This window comes from Filicampus tigris, chromosome 2 (genome assembly GCF_054856515.1).
Source record: "Filicampus tigris isolate MCC_2025a chromosome 2, RoL_Ftig_1.0, whole genome shotgun sequence".
Lineage (NCBI taxonomy): Eukaryota > Metazoa > Chordata > Actinopteri > Syngnathiformes > Syngnathidae > Filicampus > Filicampus tigris.
Window position 1 is genome coordinate 5,913,893 of NC_141218.1, and position 26,551 is coordinate 5,940,443.

The 26,551-nt window shown below is 41.5% G+C and overlaps 1 long non-coding RNA gene across 1 annotated transcript in view; it reads left to right on the forward strand.

Moving 5' to 3' along the window:
• Positions 1 to 19,907, forward strand: part of LOC147151052 (uncharacterized) — a 44,380-nt gene extending 24,473 nt beyond the window's left edge. The window contains exons 6-7 of the long non-coding RNA XR_015083385.1: positions 18,964 to 19,112; positions 19,703 to 19,907. This is a non-coding gene — a long non-coding RNA (uncharacterized LOC147151052). The remainder of the gene's footprint in view (positions 1 to 18,963; positions 19,113 to 19,702) is intronic.
• The last annotated feature ends 6,644 nt before the right edge of the window (positions 19,908 to 26,551 follow it).

Consider the following 26,551-nt stretch of genomic DNA (forward strand, 5'->3'; position numbering starts at 1 on the left):
GTCAGTCCAATGTAGACATCACATTGTTAAACCAAAACCTGGTGGTAGCGAGGCAGGCTCACTGGCAATTTCCAAATGTTTTGTCCCTGATGTTTTGTTTCTCCCCAGCTCTTTACTGTGATTGGCTATTCAACTTTGCCCACTTCTCTTTCTCCTGCCCAGTGTGGCTCACAGCAGGCTTGAGCTTGCGCGCAAATGAACGGCGGGCAAATGTCAGCCATGTTTTCCTTACCTGCTGGGCATGCAGCCCCCGGCGACAGCAATGCCTGCGCAGCTCAACATGTACCCACTGCGAAATTAACTATGCATCCAATTTCCATCATGCTGGAAAGTGTTCCCTGCAGTTGTGTTGTGTTTGGATTGCAGGAAACTTGCAAAGGTTTACAAAGAAGCAAGCATTGAAACTAATTTGACTTTCTTTCTGACACGGCGGCACTTTCTTGAGCGTAAAGAACACAGCACAAATTATGGTGGAGTGAAATGAGGTCAGCTTCATGCTCACTGTATTGGTGATTTATGTGATCAGTTCTAGTTTGAAAATTGGGATATGCAAACACCTCGGGCTGCATCTTCTCTGGCCGGCACCCAGCTTTTCTAAATCAGAGCCAATGCAGCCACGCCTTCTGCACTCTTGATGGCTCTATACTTTTCTATGATGTCATCTCTCTGCAGCTACTTTTAAAATACTGCCTTTGGCCATGATAGCCTGGGAGATGTGATGGAAACAAAACTATTAATTAGCTGCACTCACTGTGCACTGGGCTTTTTAAACTATACTAAGACCACAATAATAAACGTTATTAAATTAATGCCCGTGGACCGTCGTGCCTTCACAATGAAATATTAACATAAACACAAGTTGTAAAAGTCATATTTGTGGTGTTTGTTCTGGAGTTGTCTCAATGCCCACCCAACACCCCCCCCCCAAAAAAAACACCCCCACCCTGCCCCCTTGCAGGCTCTGGTGAACACAAACAGCTTTTGCCAAGGGATTTGTGGGTCTGTATGAATCAAGAGCGAGACTTTGGGAGCACTGGGCGTGCCATTTTGTTAATAGAATACGCATGGCTGGCTTTCCCTGGGGCTATTAGCGATGAGAGGAGAATGAAAATGTTAATGTTTGTGTAGACGTCGCAGGATTACCACAGACCACTTTGACTTTTTTTTTTTTTTTTTTTTTAAACCCGCTTAGCCGTATCTATAGGAGGAAGAATGCATTGCTTTTATTTCAAGGTATACCATTTTTAGAGGTAGTTGTGGTCAAAGGTATGAAGCCCACCTACAGAAATTGGAAAAAGTTGTCCAGTTTGGTATCCTTCAGTCCAGCCAGACACTCAGATAGCTTCATTTGCCAGCAGCCTCTACCACAAATGTGCTAATCAATATGTTCTGATAAATTAAATTGCTCTTCGATTGAAACTAAAAGAGTACACACCAATTTCAGTTAGTAAATCACCATCCGTCGTCTAATCCTTAAAGATGTTGGACTTTGAATCCAACAAAAGTAGATCAAGGCTTATTAGCGGATGTCATGCTCGGACTGTGTGTGAACAGAAAATGCATTTTCCTGAGAAATATAAAAACATCTTTAGCCTTTGAAATATGCTGTATGTACATCACATTTATTAAGCATTATTCAGTGCAAATGTTCCGCGTTCGTTTTTTGTCTTTCTGCAAACCCTTGAAACGACCACGGCCGTTATCCAAACCTTGAGCGCATTTTGGCATTGGTGCAGGCCTACAACTCGCTACATAACCATGTCCGACCTGTGATTTTTACTCAAATTTGAAGAGTTCCCACGCCGGCGAGCAGACATTCACCCTAGGAGAGCAGTAAAAATGGGTCCGTTATTCAGCCCAAAGAATGTACGCTCACAGTGCCTCTTTGTAAGTGCCGCACAGCTAAAACACCCCAAAATTTGTACACAGGCTTTCCCATGAGGTTCTCTAAACAATAAAACGGTAATAGCTGGCTGGTGTTGTGATTTGCACAGACTTTTCTCTCACATTACAGCTTCTCTTTTGCACAGCAACAGGCGTTCGACGGTAATCTTTTTTAAGCAGCCATTTGTCATTCTGCCACGATGTCTCCAGCAAATTGCGGCCTATCAAAAGGGGATGAGACACATAAAAACACGTAGAAACCTACTGCAAATGGCCTCTTTTTTCACAGCCGCTCCCAGAGAATGTTTGCCACACACTTGTTTTGAAAAGTTCGCCCGGAGTGGAGCTGTTATTATGTGGCTCACAGTGAGAACGCAATGACACCTGGCTTGTGCAACTGTGGTCCAGCATATGATACAGAGCTGGACATGTAACCAAAAAAGTTGAGCGTCCGTTATTTGTCATCCGTCTGCACCGTGGGTACCCCTACTTCGTCCGTCATTCGCCTTTTTTCCGGGGGTGGAGGTGTGGGGGGTGGGAATAGAGGCGGATCGGCTTATAGACAGGTACTATTATTTTCCGAGGGGAAAAAAATTGTACCTGTCTATTGGCCGGTCTGACTTTAATTTTAAACGGGCATCCTTCGGCGAGTCTGACTAAACTTTCAGTAGCACCCTCACCCTAGCTGGATGATATTTGAACAGAAATAGTGACTCACTGCGCTTTGGAAGCCTCTGCACAGCCTGGTCCCTCACTCAAATCTTTCCCCCAAGCAACAACAACTCACTATTGTTCCTCGCTGCAGCCATCGAAGCCTACTGACGCATGGCGGACTAAATGAAGGTGCTTCTGTCTATGCTTAATTGGTCTATTTTTTAAATTTTTTCTGTCATTCGTCAACCGTCAGCAAAACGGACGTCCGTCAGTGACGGATAGACGGACCGGTCCGTCACATAGACGGAATGCACAGCTCTGGCTAAATATGTGAGTGCGCTAGTAATGGGAACACTAAAGAAGCAAGCTGATGTCATTCTTATCACAAACTATTCACGAGCAAAAAGGATGTCTTCTCCAGGCATCCGCAACTTAAATTTAGTTTGAGTCTTAATCTTGCTGTAGTTAACCAATTGCTTTATATGTTCTGTGTAGTCCGTATTGCTCTCAATTTACATGTTTTATACTTTGTTAAATGCCTTGTAGAGGAAGTAAGGTAAAAGTGATAATGAAGGCCTGGCATCAAAGCTTCATAAACTATCATTTCAAATTGCCTTTTTCACTAATTATTTGTAGTTTAATGTTGCCTTAGTTTTTCTCATTCAGTATTTATTTACTGATGGTCTAAAATGATGTTAACTAGTCTAATCTTGGTTACTTGAGGTTAAGGTTCGCTCAAGTAGCACGGAAAATGTTTTTAATCCACTTGCCTGCCAGCGGTGTTTCATATGCGCAAGTTGCGCAACGCCATTAAGCTCATTACGTTGTCTGCGTTTTGTCTGCCAGCATGCAGCACATTTCCTTTTGCCCCAAAGTTAGACGTGAGAAATTGCGCGCTGCCAGCGAAATCCGTCGGAACTTCACTGTCCAAAGCCTTTTCACGCACCAGTTGGTCTACAAGCGCCAGGATATTTGCAGTTTAGTTTTCTGGCTGTTAAACTGCATATGCGGCGGTATATACAAGTAAGTAATGCCCAGAAAGTCACAAGAACAGTAATGGTAATGTTATGGGCTGCGTTAGAATTTTCAAAAAAATTCTGTGTGTTTTCAACTTTGTGGGGGACAGAGTTCAATAATGACTGAGAGCCCTGACTGACCCCAGAAAACCCAGATTGAAATGATCCATGCATTGTAGTAATTAACTAACTGGAAACTACAAAGAATACCACATTTTACAATGTCATTATGAATTGAGCAAATGCTTGGACATAATCCCTTTGTGGTTCCATGAATTAGGTAGGCAGATTAAAAAATAATAACCTGTTTGACAGAGAAGCAGAGCATAGAATTTGCCGACAATGAACGAAGACTACTAATTGGTCATGGAGCTACACCGTTCCTCTTTGACTAATTAATTCATTAAGACATCAGTTTTGCCTCTGTTGGGTCTTATCGCTGCGGTGTCCTGTACACCAACAAAAGGCATCTTGGGTGGCAGCAGCATCACCTCGCCAGACCCTCCACTCAAGCTTTAGTCTATCTCTAAAAAGCTAAGCTCGAAAACTCATTTCATTCGCGTTCATATCTGCCGTCGCCATCTTTTCCGTCACCACCCAAAGCTTGTTATCGTAGCTGAGGGAATCCGGTGGTAAATTGAGAGCCACCTATGCAGACTCGCTCCCACACTCGTCCCTTTTACAGCGACACCTGATGAAGGTCTGGATGGACAGCAATCCCGATTCCAGCAGCTGTCAACAGAGTCGCGGCGTCTGAGCCACAATCCCACTAAGCAAGAGGAGCGGGGGAGACATTAGCTAAATCCAGACAGGATCACAAGCCACTGGAGTGATCCGAGAGCCTGATTATGCGTCACCCGTCAATTCGCCCGCCTCCCCCGGCCATAATTCCACTCGTTGACAAGAGCTGCTTTATTCTGGAGAATCGTGCTCTCTGCCGGCTCCACTTCCTTCCTTTTGCCTCGCACCTGCTCACTTGCGAGTGTGTCCTAGTGAGGTTTGAAAAACTAGGGACTGCAGGTATCAGGTGCCCGGAGATTTTACTGACAGATTCGATAAGAGTCAATCTTCTTGTCACAGTGCTGTAATAGATTCAAAGGAGCCAGATAGTGTTCAAATATTTTGAGTTGTCGTCCCTCCCTTTGTGCATCTAACAGGAGTCCGCCAAGTGTGTTGGAGTTCACAAGATGGTATTCAGATGATTCCCCTTGAGGGATGCCTTGTGGTCGTCTGTAAGTAGAGGTGCAACAAGTAATTGATTAATCAATGATCAAATTCATGGACTACCGTATAATTGTCCAAATCCTTCGATTTCAGCCTCCAGCTGTAAACATTCCCAGACTTGGGTTGTCCTCCATGAAAGCAGACTGATAATCGTAATGTAATCTTAATTTAGTTGACTAAAAATAAGACATTTGCCAACATCGGAAAACTGACGATAATGTTTTTCCATTAATTGAGGTGACTGAATCCCAATCAGTCTATGGGGAAAACAAAAACATTTTAGTATTTAAGGAAACAATTGTTATTTTCAGCCATAGTATTAATAACCTGTAATTGTCAATATAATTTAACCTGACAGACTCAGCAGTATACAGTAATTTATATCAAACTAGTAGCCAATACCCAAGAAGTAGGTCTTTTTCAAAAAGGTTGGTGAATACAGCACTCCAATTAATCGATAGAATAATAGATTTAAAAAATATTTGATAGCTGCATACCCTTCTGTAACCTTCATTTTTGTATGTTTAAGTGTTTTGTGTATACAGTACAGAGTACAGACTTTAGTTAGTTGTCTGTTACAGATTGAGTGTGTTCTTTAGAATGTGGCTTGTGCGGCCATGTTGGTAGTTCAATTCCATCTTCTCTTTCACTGCCAGCAGCATGTTTGTCTCCCACAGGCAAGAAAAGTTCACCTCAAAGTGGCATCTCAAACTCATGGGCCACTTAGACACTCATAGCACTTATTAATTACATTAGGCAGCCAAATTGGGCTGCCGGGCTTTGATTTATTACCCGGCTAACTAGTTGTGTCACTCTGGGAATATGCAGATGGAGGCTGGACGTCTGAGGGAGATTTGACCACGACGCTCATCGCCAACATCAACCCTGGTTGGAGAGAACACGGCCGCTTTGATCCCCTCAGGGTGACTGTGCTATGCGGAGGTGTAATGCCAGGGCTAATGATTAACGCGCAATCAGCTGTAATCACTTCTCATTTATGGTTTTACAGATCCTAGCCCTCAGATTTAATAGTAGGACCCACATTTCTTGATATTCTTTAATCCAGTTTGACTTTTTCCATTCAAAAGAATTCACTCTGGTGTTTTCTCACTATAAAGCTAGCTGCACTTTGCCAAAATCGTTCTTGTGTCCTTGAGCTGTCCTGCTCTTTGTGACACAGAGAATGCTTTGTATCTCACCTGTCCCCTGTAATGAACTTTTAAAGATTAATCTCCTAAAATATTCATGCCGCTACAGTTTCTAAAGCCCCTTTCTTGCAGAAAACCATTAAAGTGGTCTTTAAGTCTGGTATGTTCAGTATGTCTCCGCATACATACCCTAAACTATATTACAGTATTTTCAATAGCCTCCGAAGGGTATAAATTATGATCATGTTCGAGAAGGATACAGTAGTATCTGAGCGCGTGATGTCATGTTAACTTCTTGGAATTCTCCAAGCTTAACAAAGTGATAATGTTGACTTTGCATTACAATAAAAAAAAAAAAAAGAAAAGTCGTTTAGCCAATTTCAGCCTCTCTGCTCTTTGTTTTGACTGCGTTAATTTTGTCCCTTTTGCTTTCACGCCTCATCGTCAAACTTGTGCACAGCCTCTAGTCAATGCTGCCCTGTTTAATAAGTGTTAAGCAGTGTGGAGTGATCTCAGTTCACACGTCGGCGGATGCTGGAATGCGCAGAGTGCCACTGTGAATTTGCCCTGACCAAGCCATCGGCGCAGGGGCCATCATTTAGCCAAAGAGGGGTCAAACCCTCCAAGTAAATCCTGAACAGCGCTTGAATTAAGCTAAATAGTCATTTGTTAATGTAGCCATCGGCCACCCTTAAAAGCTCTTGGATAACTACCATCCAGCGATGCCTTATGGCAGTTACGGCGCAAATGGGTGGGCTGCGGGTTCGCCTGAAAACACGCGGCTCGATCACCTGCCAGGGGACAGGGTTGAAGGGCATAGAGAAGGATGGAGGGCCGCAGTGCTGCTGGGTCAGCACTTGGCATGCCAGGAGGGAAGTAATGAGCCTTGGAGATCTCCTCTATCCAGCCCCCACACCCACCACCACCCTTGCGCTTTCTTTGCACACTCTGCCTCATTTTATCCGAGGTAGTTCATCCCTTTTGTCTCCTGATTTTCCTCACCTGTTCAGTCCTTGCTGTTCGTCCAAATTTCCATCACGCTCTTTCTTGTGGGCTTAAACAGAATGAGTGCGTACAGAAAGTCTGTAGACGGGTGTTAAATCGCTTTTCATTAGCTGACAGGTCAATTTTCCTGCTAGTAGTGAGCCTGTTTTATGCTCATATCATAGCATCCACTGCTCAAACGTCCCACGTACCGTGACTCCAGCCATTGCTAGACCAAGACAAAATGCAGTCATTTGTTCTGTGAAGACAATTCCACGAGATGTGGCCACCCTTTGCGGCTCTCGACACTATCTGAGCTTCTTAGAGAGGGCAAGTGTGACTCAAAATGATGCATTTGAGTTGCCCTCAGGGATGATGCCTCAGGCTTGTGTGAGGTACTTTTGCATAGATTCGACAAGATCCCCTCTGACTTAAGAGCGATCAACATGCTTTTTTTTCATGCAATTAGGAAAAAAAGTTATGGCTACGGAGGTGTATGTGAATCAATAAGTCCACCGGGAAAATCAGTCATTAATGGTGGCCGAACAGAGTGGAGGCGATAGATTTATCGATCGCTTCGCAACAGCACTGCTCATTGCGGCTCGCAGTAAAATAAGCTGCTATTTGTCACTGACAGAAGGCACCACACTGGCATCTGCAAGTCGTTTTATTTATATTTTTATTTTTTTTCCTGTGCATCTGCTCACGACCGGATCTGGCAACCTTCCATCCCACAAATGTCCCTATTATTTATTTTTTTGCTTTGTAGCCTCAGGTTACTCGGGTAAAACAGAATTTATCTTTGTCAAACAGCCATGTCTATGTTGTTCCACCTGCCCTGCACTTAAAGCCTCCCCCAATATTAAAATATCACCTGTGACTTTGCCATTTAGACTCTGTAGTTGTGATTCCCCGCAATTTTCAAAATCTGGAGGTGATTTATTTTGATGGAGCCTAGGATGCTTCTCTTGTGAAAATGAAGCTAAATGGAATAGTCTCCATCGCCCTGAATGGCTTGACACTTTATCTGATGTTGCTTACACTTCCTTTAGGGGAACATTGGTACAACAATTTGGCTTTGGGAAATGGTCAAAGAAATGTAACAAAACAGGCTGCTTTTTGTGTTCACATGTTTGTCTTTAGATTTGGTAAAGCAGCATGTGGCCCGTTGTCCATGTTTGTTTTTGTACTGCGGCAGCAGTTTTTGGAGCGGTCACAAGGTGGCTCGAATTCGGTATGCATTGCAGCAGCTTGCCGTGTAAATCAGAAGAGACCCCACGTGTCTCCTCTTTCAAGAGATCTTTCCCACGCACTTAATGCAGTCTAGAAAATATTGCTACAACAGAACTTGTGGTTAGTTGTTCCTTGAGCGACAGAAATGAACTTTGTCTTGGAGTTGTGACTAAAGGCATGTTACTGCAGTAGCAGATGATAAATAGTGGTGAAGTCAGTCGACTAATTTCCTGTTTGGAGAAACCCACAAGGGAAAGTATGAGTACTTTCTGACAGCATGATTGTTAGATAATTACAATGCTTTCATACCCTGCCCTGTTTTGTGACTATATCAGTTTGTATAAGCATAATCAAAGTGGTTTTCCACTTCTCATACTTCCCGACACACATTTTCTGGATGCCGTCATACACAAAATGCAAAAGTACTCACTTGATAGTGTAGCCAAGTGCCAACCCAAGCTACCGTGCATGACTCACCCAATCGTCTTCCCACACAGTTCAAGTTGGGTGAAATATTGTTAGGCCACATGTGTGAGTCAGGCACAAAATTGAGATCTTTTTCTGCATTTCCCATTCAAGTGTGCTCCCAAAACAAGAGTTGGAAAGTGCTGAAGTGCGCATGCGTATGTTAGATTCTGATGGACTCTGAATGAACACTACTGCGAAAATGGCTTCGCATCCACTTTGGCTCCCGGTATGGACAGAATAGAATTATCCTAATTATGAAGGAAGTACTTCTAGCACATCTCAGGAGAACAGCTTTAATGCTTTGTGCACTTATACCATGTACTTGCCGCTGATTGTTCCGTACGTAGGTTTTTAGACTAATGAATATCAGTGATACACATTGGGTCTCTTAATTTGAAGGTTTAGTGGGAGGTGTAGCTCTAAGACGTTTGAGTCAGACCTGTGATATTACTTAAGAGTCAGAGAGATGAGGGGAGCTTTGGACTACAAAGACATACAGCACCAACCTCCTCTGAAAGGTCTGGTAAGTCTCAGCCTGTAGCGAGTGAGCAGGGGATGATTATTGTACTACACTGCCTCTGTGGAGAATTGCAACAAACACTTAACATAATTCCAAAGTGTTATTAGTTAGCTACCACATACTCTTTATGCAATACAATGGAACACTACCGTGTCTTTAAGAATAAAAAATTGTCTGATGGTATGAATGAGACTTGTAGTGTGCAGTTCAATACAATAAATAGTACTGTTAGTGTAAACGAGAAAATGATTGGCCAAGTGTATATATATATTCAATATTTATGCTTATCTACAGAAAGTCATCACTACAATGCAATGGCACTGCTGTCTGCATGCATGTATGGCTATTTACAGTATCGCAAGTGTTCACTACACTGTAGTAATACTACTGCATGCGTTGTAAGGAAAACTTGATGTATGCCATGTTCTGCATCTATTGTATGCCTGAGTGTACGGTATGTATGGATGGGTAGAATAACGAACTGTTACAATGCTTTGTGAATCATTGTCTATTTTGTTTTTAGGGCTCAGCCTCTAGATACCAACAATGATACCAACTTTTAAAATTGGTTGTAGGATTTGGCCGCAACCTTTTTAGCGAAGCGCGGCATGACGTTAAGATTGACAGTGACTCAAGGTATGATATTTGTAAAATATTTCCCCTTGGGACAACCAAAACTTCACAGCCTGCCTAGCGTCATAATCAATCAAGTCTGCCTCCTCAGTACTGCTTCGGATTAGATATTTAAAGTTTAGTGTCTGTTTAAAGGGGACTAATTTAAAGGCGCACCAGTTTTGAGTGATAAATGTTATAAGAGTGATATACTGTATTAACAAAAGCAGGTTTATTCTTTATTTTGATACATATTTTTTTTAATTTGTATTATTTATACAACATAGAATTCATTTTTGTTTAATTTGTGTTAAAAAGAAAATATTGCCGAAGATTTAAATGTTGAAATCAAAGAAAAAAAAAACCCCAACTTATTTTAATTTAATAATCAGTTGAAAATGAAGAAAAGACAGCAAAGCATACCTGAGCTTTTCATTTTACATGATCTGTTGTGACTGGAATGTGTGAGTATTGAGTCCCTCTATCCCATCTATCACTGCCTCTGGCAGTACCTGCGCCAGGTTTCATAGGTCTCATACCCCTTGATGATGAGATGAGATTTGGGGCTGTGGGATGAAGTGCCTGGTTTGTTCAAAATGGATCGGTAGCAACTAGTATTTTCACAATACCAAAATTTTGACTCCAACTATACCTGCATAAAATAGATTGCGGTAATGAAACGATCCATAGCAAAAACTTTCAACATCAGTAAAAAGCTGTGAAATAATCGTTGACAGCTATTTGTATTAATGAAAAAAAACACTATAAGGATACTAATTAGCAGAGGTGGGCATTTTACTAAATTTTGTTAGTCCGTCATTCCTCATCCATAAGTGGCCGGGTTACCCCTCCCGACATTCGTCAGTCCGTCATTTTCGTGATGAACCGAATTGTAATCGTCAGCTGGTCAGTACTTCAGTTAAGTCCGTCGTTCCGTCACTCGGTCAGTCAGTTGGTCCCCCCCACCACCACCACCACCACCACCCCGCAAAAAACAGCAGCAAAACTGGCATCCATCAATGACAACTGAGCGATCTGTCAGGGACCCAGTTGGTGACGATTACAATGACGGATGAAAATCCACTTTCGTGAGTGCTCAGTCCCTCATTTTTAAATAGTGTCCCGTCATTTATAATTGGTCTGAAAAACGGGCTGACGGACTGGCCCGCCAATCTGACGGAATGCCCACCTCTGCTAATAAGATTCTTTTGATAAAATAGAAAAAATAATTTTCAACATTTTCAAACACTTTTGAACAGTTGAAGACGAAACATTACATTGTTTACACTCTACTGATGTTTCTAGATATATCCAGCACTGTACAAAAGTCTGAGGGCACCCAAATATGTGTTATTATTTACACTGCTAGAATGGAGGATGGAAGCCTAGTTATTTGATTAGGTATTATAAACATAAGTGTCTAGATGGACCACTGATTGCAATTTAGTAAAATACAAAAGTGATTTCGCCCCCTCCTTCTTTTTGATACTGTATATATCAGCTTTTATAGATTGATAGAATGCCCACATTTTTTAGATATTTGCAGTTATTAAATTCTAATGCATCGATGGACTTTTGTTAGTCCGAGTATAAAATTTCTGACAATGTTGGAACGCACCTTGTGTCTCGTGCGAGAGATGTTAATGTTTACTCCCGCTAACGCTTGGACTTGTGCCGTATCATACGATGACAGCGTAATTAACTTTGGTTTCTTAGTGTAATTGATTAGCAATTGAATAACATGTCAGGATGCCGTTGTGCTGATGATGGTAGCTATACAAACCGGGAGAAAAGCGAGCCGAGAAGACAAGTCGAGCCAGCCTCCGCGGCCTGATAGGGCTAACTTAAAATAAAATCCTACTAAGGGTTTGACGTCCATGTAATATTTTGTAAGACTTTATTTTGAATTTGGCCTTTATAGTTCGTTGGCATGTTGTTGTGGCTTCCTTATCCAGGAATGCCTTACGCCTTACTATAGCGGATGTGCAATGTGGATTGAAAATGCTTCCTATGACTTAGTGTATACTATGAATGGCCTATATGTATTATGTGTACTGCACAATACAATATTTTTGTAGTATGTGTGACTGGGGGTACCATTTATGTTTCTCTCCATGGCTGTGCGTATGGGTGCTGTAAATTGTGTACGGAAAATCAAGTGCACAATTCACAAACGTAGTCATTCCAAATTCATGGGCAAAAAGCTTTATGTTGTGGAAGTGTCTAAACCATATCAAGAACGTTCCAAATCCTTTGTGGATTATTATCCTCGAGAAGCTCCGGTGAAGGGCAGCCACCTACGTAACTGTGCTAGGAAGGGGGGATTTGAGGCCTATCTTTGGATGCCACCTTGGAGGCCCACATTGTTTTCACGTCCCTGCCAGTTAATGACATGCTTACACTGTGCTAATTCTCTTTGCTAGTTTTAATTGTTAGCTTTACGAAAGCCCACCCTGGTTCTACTCGCCCACTTAGGGAAAATGTCTATTTCAAAGTATTATTTTAGACCTAAGACCGTGATTGCAAACTTTGTCCTCCATCAGGTTTGTACTGTAGATATATTTACACTATTGATACAGTATTCCGTAGTTTTGCTTCTTTTAGTCCATCTTACTTTATTTTTTACACCGGGGTGTAGTCACTGGAACAGAAACGGGCCTTCCCCGAGCTGGTTATGGTTGGGGTTAAAGTTGGAAGAAAACAATCATCCAAAATGTCTCGGTAGGCGGAAAAGTTTAGTATGTACACAAGCCCTGTTTAATTATTGGATTATTTAGGTGTGTCACCAATTGTCAGGCCCATCAAAGGTTTGCCAAAAAGAACCCTTTGAATTTTCACACATATCATCAAATGCAAGTCATTGAATGTAAATGTTTCCACTGTTGCTTCATTTCCCTTTCTTGACATGCTTGCTCATAGTTGCTACCAGCTTGAAATTTAAGACTTTGTTTATCCAGTTGATGTACTTCACCGCAGTGACAGCGCCTCAGTCTGACCGCGTTACCGCAATAAGAGTGAATTTGAGCCAAATGTTGTCGGGATCGTAACAATACTGTGGTCATCCTGAGTGAGTAGTAGCAGCAAGACAACCACTCTTGCTGGAAATCTTGAGTTAGCATGGAGACAGTGACGTCATACTACTTTGACATGACCTTCTCCCCGCACCTCTGGACTGATGTTTTAATGATGCATGAAAATGTGCAGATTAGCTGTGCTAGTTTCATTGGTGCCCCCACATCACGGAATTGGTCATAGGTTGCTCCTATGACATATTTATGAGACAGTAGCTATTCAAAGAGAACCTTTATGCTATGCACATGGGAACGGGTCAGCAAGTGTGTCAATTTCCAGGGATTCATATTTCATGTCCCAATTCAAATGTCTCACCCATCCATCAGGGATCCTCTAATTTAGTGTCAATTTACTTATTGGCTGTGACAAGGAAATCAGCATCTTCATACCTGACTTCCAAAGGGGCGTGAAATCATTTTAACTCGTAAATTGGAAATCAAACAGCGAGTGCCCTCCAGCAACATCAACAAGGAATAATTAGGTTTGCAATCCTGAAATGAAATGTTTGCCATTCGTTTGGACAGGGTTTAGACCCCAGAAGCAGGGAAAAACTCTTTAGTATGCACCGGCCAAACCTTTTTAACTTCTTCTTATTACCGCTGATGCCGAGTGACCCTGTCAGTGAGCGATGCCGCCACTGACTATTGGCACAGGCTTTAATGGATGTGAAGTTAAATGATGCTCACTCTGCAGTGTTTGTCAGCATTAACGCCACTACTCTCCACAGAGACTAATGCCGCACAACGGGACCGCGTTGACAGCCTACAGGGATTTGTCGCTTTTCGAGCACGCGGGCGGCGCCATGACACCCCAACAATAGGCCCGCGTGTTCCAGTCAATAAATGGCACGATAGTGGCCATGGGAGAAGAAAGCTTTGTCGAGGGTGCCTGGCAAGGACTACATGGAACAGATTGTACTCAATCCAGTCATAGTAGATTTGACGAGACACATCTCGCAAAATGTTGCGTGCATGTGCTTAATTAACGAGGCTATGTGGACATCGCCAGATCTCTGTCACACGCGTCCTTCAATGGCTCGTCAACGAACCACTCCGTCGACCTCCGTCATTGGGCTGCGCACGCGGTTATTTAATTAAATAATCTTCGTAACGTTTAACCGTCTGTGAAATGAACAAGTAGGAGGGTGCAGATCAGAAGGTGCCTTTTGCGTCGGTCTGTTCTGTTTGACGACTTTAGATTCAATGTGGGAATATGGTTGCCGTCTTGAATTGGTGAGCAACCGTCTTGCATTTAGCAGTCATTTGTCAGTACCTCATAGCTGGCAGGCTGTGAATATACAACAAGTCAAACAGGCAGTCACAAGTATACTTTACGTTCTGGCGATATGGCAGCGAGCGCATTGGCCGCTTCGAATGGCGTAGGGCTTGGAAGCCAGAAACGCTGTTTCTACTTGGCCTCTGTGGAAGCGAGATTGCACCAGTGAAAAGCAAAAGAGCAGCACTGGAGGGCAGACTAAGACACAAGAGAGGAAATGAAATGTGGTTGTGGAGCAACATGTTAACTGGAGCCAACAGAGAGAACAAAAGCAGCGTTAAAGTGGGCGTAGTGAAACGGGAACGTAAACAGTTTGCTCATGAAATGTTTTCCGAAAATAATAATTCAGTCAAACTACAGTAATGACTATAGCTATTGATTATTTTTTTTCTTCACAAGATCAGAGAGTGCCAGAGAGTGTTGGGAAAGACTACAATACATCAGAGATGAGACATAATGTCTTTAGTTAGTTAGTTTTTTGATGAGGGTGCAATGTTAAATTACTGAGTATTAATACTGTCTAAAAAACAAACACGTTTGGGTCAATTGATTGGCTGAAATGTGGGAAGAAGTAATGAAATCCTCATTTGGCGAATCAGCGTGCATGGACGGCAAAGGAAGAGGAAGTGATAAGCCGTCATTCTGAGAATCAGCGTGCAGGATTCAGTCATGTGACTCAGCCGAAGGAACGCAATTTTGTTTCAAATATTTAGGAATGTCCCGTCTCAGTGAGAGAGAGCCTGGAACTGATTCTGGATTGGATGATTATGGAGTAATAGGAGACATTTAAGTGACATAAATATTCACAAAAATCAATGAAAACACCCTATATAGCCAGAATATAATTTGAATTTCTTCTTTGTTAAATATTACTGCAGTATATTGTTGTACGAAGCAATTTAAAATATAAACTATTGCTGTTGTTCAGAAACATTGTCTATCCATAATTGTTCTGAAAAGCAGGTAAGATTTTTTTGTGGAATATCGTCAAATGATTGCAAAAATATTATCTGCAAAAATATCAAGCTATTTATTTTATTTTTCCCAGATCGCCCACCCGTGTGTATGATTTCAGTTTTGATTGGCACTTTTCCAGTGTTGCATCATACTGAGAGGAATATAACACATGTGTTAGGAGGCCCCCTGTGGCTTGGCATGTTGCAGTTCACAATACAAATAACAGCTGAGAAGCTAACTTTGGTGTGGTAATTCCCAGAGCAAATCCTAATAATTCAGCCATAATCATTCTTCATTAAGCCCCTCCCATACTCTCCCTTTCTTCTCTAATAGCCATTCAAATGATTAATTGAATCTATTTTGGTTTTAGATCGGCGATGACACGGTACACCCGCTTATCAGTTTCCTGTCATTAGGTGGCCGGGCTTAACAATAGCACTTTATCGGGGTAATATATGGCACTCTGTATTTTAAGTTTAGTGGTTCTTGACGGGTGATATTTCTTCATTTTCCATCGCGGCGATTGTCAGGCCCGCTGCAGTACACTTGACCTGAAATTCTGCTGACATTATAGATCTGTAGAATACTGTTCGAATGTCAAACATTTCTGGACCGGTGTCACAAAAGACGCAGTATGTTTAAAACCCGAACGTGTGTTCTCTTTCAATATACTGTATACCATGCGGTCAACCTGCACGTATACGAAGAGATCCTTTTGTGTTTGCTTGGTTCGGTGCGCTGAAGAGGCAAGAGTTGCGGCAGGACAACGCCGGCTACTAGTAATGCCCTGCGCAACTGAAACTTCCTGGCTGAGAAGAACATTGCTGCGATGAAATCATCTCCAGACTCACTCGTCCTGGCTTTGTTTGTGTTTTATTTGTCTTTCTAAGCACGTTGGGATCATAAATGGGATCTATCAAGATGATGGTGATGGAGTCTGTGTGGAGAATCCCGGAAGAACCCTTCCAGGAGGGTTTGAAAGCGTGGGAGTGAAGGCCGGCATAGTGTGTCACACTCCAGGAGGATTATTGTGAAGGGGAAAAAAATGTTGATTGTGTTTGAAATGCGTCTCAAAGTTTTCTGCCACATCTCATACATTGTGTTGAGGCATCATGTGCTAAATCACTATTCATGCGTATTCAGTTAGTCCAGTGACATGACACACTAACATTTAGTCCCCAACCACACTGTGCCTCGGGACATTCATGTGCCATGAGAGATAGAGGGTGCGGCAGGAAATTTATGCAATTTCACTTAATTGATCTTAAAATGATTTACTGCAGGCAGGCAGGCAGACAGGCAGAACAAAGAAATGCTCTTCCACTAAATGGCAGAATGTACAATTCGTCTGGATATCCATCTGTGGCCATTCATACAATAGAATAGCTACAACCATATCAGGCCCAGATTTCAGTACATTTGTGGCTAAATTAAGAGAAACACTTGCTCTACAAGGTTGTTGTTTTTACCATCTTACTGTACATGGTCATTTTTAAAAAGCTGTGCTGTACATATTCTTTTTAAAACCTTACTACACAGGATGTTTTTAAAGCCTTATTGTACACTGTGTGAAAAAGAAGGTACATGGTGTCTGAAACAGTTTTTTTATGCTTCTTATTCAGATTGATTAATTGCAGATCTACACGTGTGCATAAATATGTCAGCTATTGAGTCTCTTTTGTTTACGTTTGATAATTTTATACAACATCACTACTGGATGTAGTTCTCCTTTGATATGGCTCTGTTTAATGTCACTTAAAAAATCAAGTGAGAAAAGGTAAGCAGTCAGTGTGTTGTAAATTTAAATTTTTATAGAATAACGGAAAATACATTGTGGTATATCTTTATCGTGATATAAAATGGCCTTCATTGTGATCGATTTTTTTTCCATATCACCCAGCTCTCACTGCGGCCATCTTACGTTGCCACTGTCTCCATGGCGAAAATGCCACGGTGTATGGCAAACTGTTGTACAAATACGTCTGGGAGAAGCGCTTCATGCACATTTCATCAGTAAGAATGCGATTATAAATTTACTGTTCCAAGGAATATCTCCGCGAGCTACTCAAAGATTTGTCTGCATCATGCTGTCAGAACCATGAACAATGAAATTAAAGAAAAGACTTATCAGGACAAAACCTCTGTAAATCACAATTCACGATACTGCGATATATTCTGAATGGTCGATGCAAACAGGTAAGTTCACTCTTTGAGAGGCTCTCCTTTCTCCTTAGAGGATTTTAGCATGAAACATATACTGAAAACGGTATTTAGTGAAAAAATAATATACGTTGTTGGTAACAGTGGCAGCATAAGATAGCTGCTGTCGGGCTTCAGCCGCAAGGGGGCAATTGTTAGTACAGTCGTATATAAGTCCATGCTGCCAACGCGCAACCCGAAAGTTGTTGAAGTCGGCACCATCCATCAGCTTCAGGGGGTGGAGGTAGCGAAGAATTGTAAATACGTCGAAATCACCATCATGGCAAAATGGACCAATCAGAAAATATTAGATATGTGTTTGTTTTAAAAAATGCCTTATCATACTTCATGTTGCATGTCAACTTGGAACATTGCTGCTATTTGTGATGGGGAGGGCCTTAGCTCCATGAAAAAATGACATTTTGACAAATAAACAAACTGTTGGTTGCCAGGGCAGGGCGTTTGTGGTATTTCATTCCTTTCGCGCCAAACACTTGTCCACTGCTAGGTAATTATTTTTGTTATCTTCACTGGTGGTGGGAAGCCCTGCCAGACGGACGAGTGTGCAACGCACTCCGCAAAAAGATAAGCACTCATTGGTGAGAGAAGCAGCCATTTTTAAACCGTAAATGGCACAGGCCATTCTCCTCATCAGTGTGCCCTGTATTTTGTTTTAACATCTACTTCTGTCTCTTTACATTTACCGTTGCCACACGCATTAGACCTAGATATTGATAGCACTTCACTTTGTTCACTTTTTGTTATGTTAGATTGATTCCAAAATTGAATGTATCTTTTTAATCCATTTAATTAAAAATGCACAGAGGAAGGTCGGAGGCCAGATTCAAACAGACATTTTCAGAACTGAGGCAAACATACATGCTAACCACTCCTAAATGGTGCCATCCCAAAAATATTTTACGCTCGTCAAAATTTTACACATCCCAAACTGATCTGATTTTAAAAAACTGTATGCACATTTAATAATTGAAAAAACTCACAAATACTCATTTTTCAATATGGTGGTGACTTGCGATATGAATGTATTAATTCCATGGCCATACTTGTAACTCAAATTATCATGATCCTTACCATATTTCATGATAATATACATATATACATATATATATATATATATATATATATATATATATATATATACATATATGTGTATATATGTGTATATATATACATATATATATACATATATAAGTATATATATGTATGTATATATATATATATACATATACATATATATATATATATATATATATACATATACATATATATATATACATATACATATATATATATATATATATATATATATATATATATATATATATATATATATATATATACATATTATTGTTATTATTATTATGAAAACCTGATGTGGTAGAGAAAAAAAACAAGGGCGGATTAGGAGTCAATGCAAAAAATTCGAGAAAATTTTACTTGCAACTCTGATGAAAAAAAAAGGAAAACATTTGTGGAATCAATTTTGGAATAAGGCTGTAACATAAAGTGAAGAAAACAAATGACGATTAATTTCCAAATGCACTGTAAATGTTATGTTTTCTGTTATTATTACACCTTTGTAAAGATTGTGAGTCACATTATAACTTCTTTTGTCATATCTGCTTATGATGGTAGTTATTTTATTTTTACACTAACCTAGTGTTGGTTGCCTTCTCTTTCCACTCTCACCCGGCAGCAAAGGGAAACGTTCTCTGAGCCTGTACGGCATGGGCAATGCTTGAGATGGCGGCATGAACTCCCACTCACCTCCTTGCGTGACGCTAAAACTCACACACCTCCACACACACGCAACCGTCTGCAGCTCCGGTGGATCGGCAGGAATTGGTAATGACACGATCCATCTCCAGCCCATTTCCAATTCAGCTGTGGGGAAATGAGATAGGACGGTAATAGAATCTCATTGATCTGCGTTTGCGCCCATGTTTATGGTCCATGAGTGTGGAAGTCATTCCTAATGCTCCCTTTTTTCCTCTTGAAAACTGGATCTTTTCCTCATGCAAAACTGCATACGCAGCAAATGTAGTAAATGGCAACACATTTGGACTCAGGAGGCGGACGGACTGTCTTCTCTTCAAGGTCTCTAATACAGCAAAAACTGTCCATGTAACGCTAGTGGAGATGGCACAAAAAAAAAAAAAAAAAATTCCTCATATTTTTCAAATGTTAAAAGTATTCTGAAATATATTATATTTCGGTAATGTTCATCTCATATAATACAAGCCAATGTGAGCGTGATTGGACTGGACGCGGCAATATGGCTACGGCGTTGCATCACAAAGTCTCAAGCCAAGTGTGAAATTAAGCGATGTGATGACACGTCAAGATTGGCGACCGCCGCAACGACTCCGTGCCGCTCGTCTTTTATGTGGCATCAACCACTTCTTGTATTAATCTTTTCATTTTCCCCTTTCTAGGAAATAATGGAAACTCAGCAAAAATACCCCCCCCCCAAAAAAAACTGGCGAAAAACAAGAATGGAAAATCCGTAAACGCATCTTTCTCAGAGACTTTGGAGTTTGTACGGCATTCTAGCAGTAGAAGAATGCCCATTGGGATACATGTAGATTGGACGGCCCTTTGACCGCAGGGTACGGTGTCAAGTGGCCTGAAATAAATCAAGCGCAGTGACACGCAGTAAACTCACTGGCATGTCTGTGGTGTCTATTGATGGACTTAAAGGTTAATGTGGTGTCGATTGAGCAGACTGAAGCCTCTTAACTCCAAACACACTTATGGTGGCTCAATAAGGTCCCGCAGGCGCAATACCATACTATGCCTCTTTTGATCCGCCACTCAGAAGGAACACTATTATCATCATAAGTTCGTAATTAAGTTTAGATCTTTTTACTTCTATTTTTATTGGTACTAAACTCGGGCTTGACTGGTTAGCACATCTACCTCACAGCGCAGGGGCCGTGGGTTTGAATCTGGCCCTGGCCTTTCCTGTGTGGAGTTTGCATGTTCTCCCCGTGCCTACGTGAGTTTTCTCTGGGTACTCCGGTTTCCTCCCACATTCCAAAAACATGCTTGGTAGGTTAACTGACCACTCTAAATTTTCTAAATTTTGTGAATTGTGATTGTGAAAGGTTGTTTGTCTATGTGTGCCCTATGATTGGCTGGCAACCAGTTCAGGGTGTGCCCCGCCTACTGCCCAAAGACAGCTGGGATAGGCTACAGCACTCACGCGACCCTCGTGAGGATAAGCGGGTTGGATAATGGATAAACACGGGCTGGTTGTAATACATTTCCTCTTTCGTACAGGATTTTTTTTTTTTTTCTGCCAGTGTTGCTATGACTAAAATAAGAGGAAAAAAAAAACTGTTGGCGGAATCAGCGAGCCTTGCAATTTAATTTGATGAGCCCGCAAACAGCAAACAGCAAACAATGGCTCATTATGAAGCGGGAGCCCTGATGGAAGCCAGTGGGCTGTGAAGCTTCACGCATTCCGCAGCCCTCGTTTGACATCAGGGGAGGATCCGGCTCCCATTAATCCTTTTTCTCCCTCCTTTTTGTTTGGCATAGAGTTCCGTGTTTGCCTCTTATCAACAGCTAATGTCACAATGTCATCTTTGCACTACAGACACCACTAGGATCTTTCACGATGTTCCGCATGAGTGGAGAGTCTTCCGAAAGATTGTCAATGTGAGGATGTTTTAGAATGCACAGTGGTCTGGAACAGCATAAAATCATCTGGACACGTCTATACAAAGAATAGTTTTCCATTGCTCTAGCATCCAAGAGAATATCTTTTCCATCAAGAATGACCGAAGTCCATTAATGGAAAATTGTACTTATTTAGCGTATAGCCTTTGCAGCAGTGTAAAACTGGACACATCTGACGAAAATACCGGTTTCCTATTGGTTTACAGTCTAAATACTGTTAGTCTGATAGATATTTTTGCTGAAAATGGTTCTTGGGTCTAAAAGATAACTTTTTCATTGCTCAAGAGAAACATTTATCTATCCAGCCTGTTTTATGTGTATGCCTACGGCAACACACCTGATTCAAATCATCAGCTGATAATGAGTCTGATGATAAACCTAGGGATAAACCTAAAACAGGCTGGGTTGTGGCTCTTGAGAACCAGATTTGGCCAGCCACCCCTGTTCTAGAAGAACTAGATTAAAACTAGAAGATTTTCCGTGGCTCTGGAGTTTTAAATTTAAAGTTGTAATATGCCTTTGTCATCAAGAACATCCATCCATCCATTATCGATACCGCTTATCCTCACAAGGGTCACGGGGCGTGCTGGAGCCTATCCCAGCTGTCTTCGGAAACATCATCCGCACTCACAATCACACCTAGGGGCAAATTAGAGAGCCCAATCAACTTACCATGCATGTTTTTTGGAATGTGGGAGGAAACCGGAGAACCCGGAGAAAACAGGCACGGGGAGAACATGCAAACTCCACACAGGGAGGCCGGAGCCGGGATCGAACAGGCATAATATACAAAACGATCTTTAACACCGATCCACAGCCTCTAAAACAGTGTACAACTGTATTAACCTTATAATAGTTCTTTGATCCGACTAGTTCCTTTTTCACTTGATCCAGAGTGCCTAATTTTAAAATCTGTGGAGCGTTGGCAGTCCGCTGACACTTGACTCTTTTTATTTGATAATTTTCCCGGGCGAGGCTGATAAGGAATTGCATTTCAAAGATTCCTCCACGATGAGAAGGGACGATGGGCGTGAGAGCGGGGGACGGGAAAGAGATGACGCCAAAAAAAGAACAAAAAAACATCTTATTTGCCAGCATTCTACACATAGATATACATTTATACAGTATTTCCAGACCACACTTAACTCAACGATACTAAAATGTGACCATGCTTAACATTATCATGCTAAATATAATAATGCTAAATTTAAAAATAACAACGATAATAATAACAACAATGCTGAATGCAACTATGCTTGAATGTGACCATGCTGAAATGGGAACATTTCAAACAGTCTCCTTCATCATACAAGTGTATAAAAATGTCAAAATACGAGAGCGACTTTTCAGATCATACACATGACGGTAAAATAGCTGCGTGTCTCCGTAACAGCTGCTGGTGAAACGGCGCTAATTGCCGATTGATTGGACGCCGACACGTCTTCATCTGCAATGCGGAGGCGCATCTGCCCGCGCTCGCCTCCTGCTCTCTTGATTAGTCACATTGTCGGCGGCTGTTTACTTAAACGGCAGCTTAAGGAAGCTCCAAATTGGGCCTCTCTTAGAAAAGAGTGTCAAATTAGACGTTGTTAGCGCAGCCCCTCAAGGCACACGTGTGGCAAAAGAGGAGGTTCGGGAGCTGAGAAGGAGAACAAGATGAAACTGCCTGTGCTAACAGGCTCATTTACAATATGGCCTTTGGAGCAGCATGCCGTATTCAGTTGCATTTGGAGCAACATATTGACTATCTACGTCTGACCAAAGAACAGTTTTCTGTTTCTCCAAGAACTCAAAGATTGTCAAGTGGCTGGAAAACCCCGCCCACTTAAAATATAGAAACGTTTATGCTCATTTAAAATATGTAGACTGGTATTCTTCTGGAAGAGTGTAAAACCTGATCAAAAGTTGAGAATATAGTGAGATCTGTAATCAAATTTGAATAAAGCTATACATACATATACAGCTGTATGTGTGTGTATGTATTTCTTGTTTAAATATTACTTTCTTACCTCGTTGATCTTTATCATACCATGATTATCTTGGAAAAACTTAATTCTCATAACATTAAAACTTTTATCCCGACCTCGTACGTCTTTGGACTTGTAGTGATTCCCTCCAGCCAGATGTTGCTTCACCCAAACGTGGGAACATGCCACACGCCGCATGGATGCAGTCGCTGACCTTGTGTGGGATGAAAGTGAGCACATGGGATCCATTTCCTCTCAACATTAATACCACAGCTTTAAGGCATGTAGAAAACAAGAAAAAAAAAACCCACTTGGATTCTTCAACACTGATTGTACTTATAAGCATTTTTCCCCTCAGCGGGCCTGAAGCAAAACATGATTATTCCATTTTAATGACATTTTTTAAATATCCCACCCCCATCTGTAAGAGGGTCAAACTGTGGACATCCAAACTGTAAAGGCAACATCTTGAGTGTTTTACGATTGCACAAATGGAACCACTGTCTTGAAGTAGTAGGTCCATGTTATGCCCCCAAAAATGATATATATGTATGTGTGTATATATATATATATATATATATATATATATATATATGTATATATGTGTATATATGTATATATATGTATATATGTATATATACATATATACGTATATATATATATGTATATATACATATATATATAAATATATATGTGTTTTTAGCATTTAGCCTACATTTTATTAATGCGTTCGAACGGGTTTACCATTGAAAAATGTTTACTCCACATTGGTAGTTCCACGCTTCCGTACAAACATGCTTGTGGTGTGTATCATAATTTTGGGAAAAAAAAGAGAAACTCTCGAGTAAGTGAAGTCTTGAAAATCGGTCAAGCCTCCTCTTTGCCTGGCACACATCAAGCGCCAATGTTCTTCGCTGAATAACGCCACCGCTACAATGCTGTAAAGAATTAGAAGCAGGTTAGCGTTCACAGGCCTCTTCGAAGCAGTGCAAAAATACTCACGCAAAGGAATACTCAAACGCAATCAAGAATGCTCAAGAACAGCACGGGATGCATTATACACAAGTATACACCACAGCAATACAACTACACGATCACTTTGAAGAGAATTCTGTCGCTATGGTGATGTTGTCAAGTAAAAGCCAAATTGTATCAGCTCTAAATTTAGCTGCAGGCCTTCAGTGAACTGATAAAACTATAGCACAGACTGCTTTAGTACTTAAAGTGACACGCTGACTTCTCATCTGCGGTGCTCCTTTGGATACCAGCGCTGGCGTAATCTAGCATGCGTGCAGGGAATCGATGCCGTAATCTTCCCGGCGTTAAGATGACGTGACATCTCCTTCATCTGATAATTTGTTGTATTAATCGTCTGTTAGTGCCACTTCTGTACTTTTCTTTTGGTGTATTTTTAGCCGCAATCTCCTCACAGATACTTAGACAAGGATACAAGGCAAACGGGTTATGTTCTCCCTAAAAGAAGACATTTGTCAAACCATACCAGAAATCTGAGGTCAAAACAATCTGTGAAATCAAATCCTATTAAAGTGCAGTAAATAAGACGCTAATCCAACATACGCCCACAGTAAAGGATGCTTAAGCGCAATACAGGAAGCTCGAGTACTGTACAATAACCTAGTGCAGCCCAGTATGGAATGCTAAAGAGCAGGACGATTGAAGAGGATCATGTGCATTACAGAAAAGAACATAGAGAAATACAGAATCTTGAGTCTAGCATATTATACACGAGCGCGTCACAAGATTCTCGAATTAAAGCATAGAGAGAAAAAAAACGAATACAAACTAACAAACCTGCTGAAAATGAAACAAAAACTAACTACAAAGGAAAAATCAAAAACTATAACAACCCTGATTGCAACACACCATGCTAGTACAGAAAGTATAGGATGCATTAGTGCAGTAAAAGACGCTCAAGCACAGTGCATGTAAAGTACAGGGCGCTAAAGTAGAGTGTTACGCTGGAGCGCGGTACAGGACGCTCGAGTCCCGGCGTCGAAGTCACCGCTGGCGCCGTGGTATTTAACGCTGACCTCATCTGCAAAAAACGATGACTCGGCAATATGGAAGTGCAGGGCGGTCCTCTTGAAAGGATGACACCATATTGGACATACACTACCAATCCCATCTTGTACACATTAAGTTAATTGGAAAAATACGTCACCCATAGAATGAGATCATATTTGTGCTCGAGCACTTTGAGTTGAATATGAATGTGTCTTTTTTTTTTTTTTTTTTTTTCCTTCTCCACAGTCAGTCGGCCATGTTGGTGCCACAGCATGATGACACAATAAAGTACAAAATAACACATTTTAATGATCACAACCTGGGGGTGTGCATCAATTCAATTAGGCCACTGTTGCTCTTAATTGTCAATGTACTGTAGTGGTCCACTTAACGATGTGGCCAAAGGCTTCAACCTTGCTGCTTCAGCATCTGAGAGTACACTGTTGCTTTCCAAGAGCATAGCACAGGATGCTAGAAGGTAGTATGAACGCAGAACACAATGTTCGAGTGCAGCACGGGATGGAAGTCCAAAGTACAACATTCTCAAGCACCGTACGGAATGTTTAGGCACAAAACAGAACATTAGAGTGTAGTACAGCATGCTCGAGCACAATACAGGATTCTTGAGCATAGCTGTAGTATGCTCGGCTAACATCTGTATAATTCCACTGTGCAGCTCCCTTACCGGCTCCCCCTCCCCGAGTTCCTGGCTGTTCTCTTCCATCCCGGAGGCGCTACACTAGGACACGTAGACCACCGGTGGGACTACAGTAGTTAATCTGTGCTAGTTAAATGCTCTTGTATGGCCCTGAGCTGTAGCAGCCAGCCCTTGCATTTTTTTCTGCTTTGCTAGCTCCCTGCGGACTGTGCTCAGCCCTATTTTATTGAATTACATGATGGCAAGGAGGAAGTTATTTCAAGGTAACAGCCGTTTAGTATTTCTATACTGCTTTTCTCCGGCGGGCCTGTTTTCTGCCATAGGAAATTGTTCAGCTTCATTACTTTGTTTTAAGAACTTGCAACTTACAATACAAAGAGCACTGTCTATGTTATTATTTCGTTTTTTCATGGTGCTATTGTACTGCTACAAATCTGCCTAACCTACCCATCTACCAACGGACCTACTCGCCTACTACAGAAAACAACCTACCAACTCACCCGTCTACCCTAGAAACCAGCCTACCCACAACCTACTAACTGAGCCTAACAACAAACCAACGTACCCTTCTACTTTGGTAACTAGCCTACCCACAACCTACACGTCATCCTAGAAACTAGCCTAGGACCGACCTTACTACCTACCTGTCCTACTGACATCTACTTCGGAAACCACTACCCACTCGTCTAAGAAGCCAGCCTACCTAGTGTGAAATATTACTGACCTACCTACTATTCTAATTTAGATTTGAGCCTACAATTTGCCTCCCCATCTATCAGCCTGCTGACTCCACTCTACTTACCTACCTACCCTGGAATAAAACTGACCTACCTTCCTACAATACTAAATGACCTCTTTGCCCTAGTAAACAGACTACCCACCGACCTACACGACCTAGTAAACAGACTACCCACCGACCTACACGACCAACCAGCCGACCTATATATCAG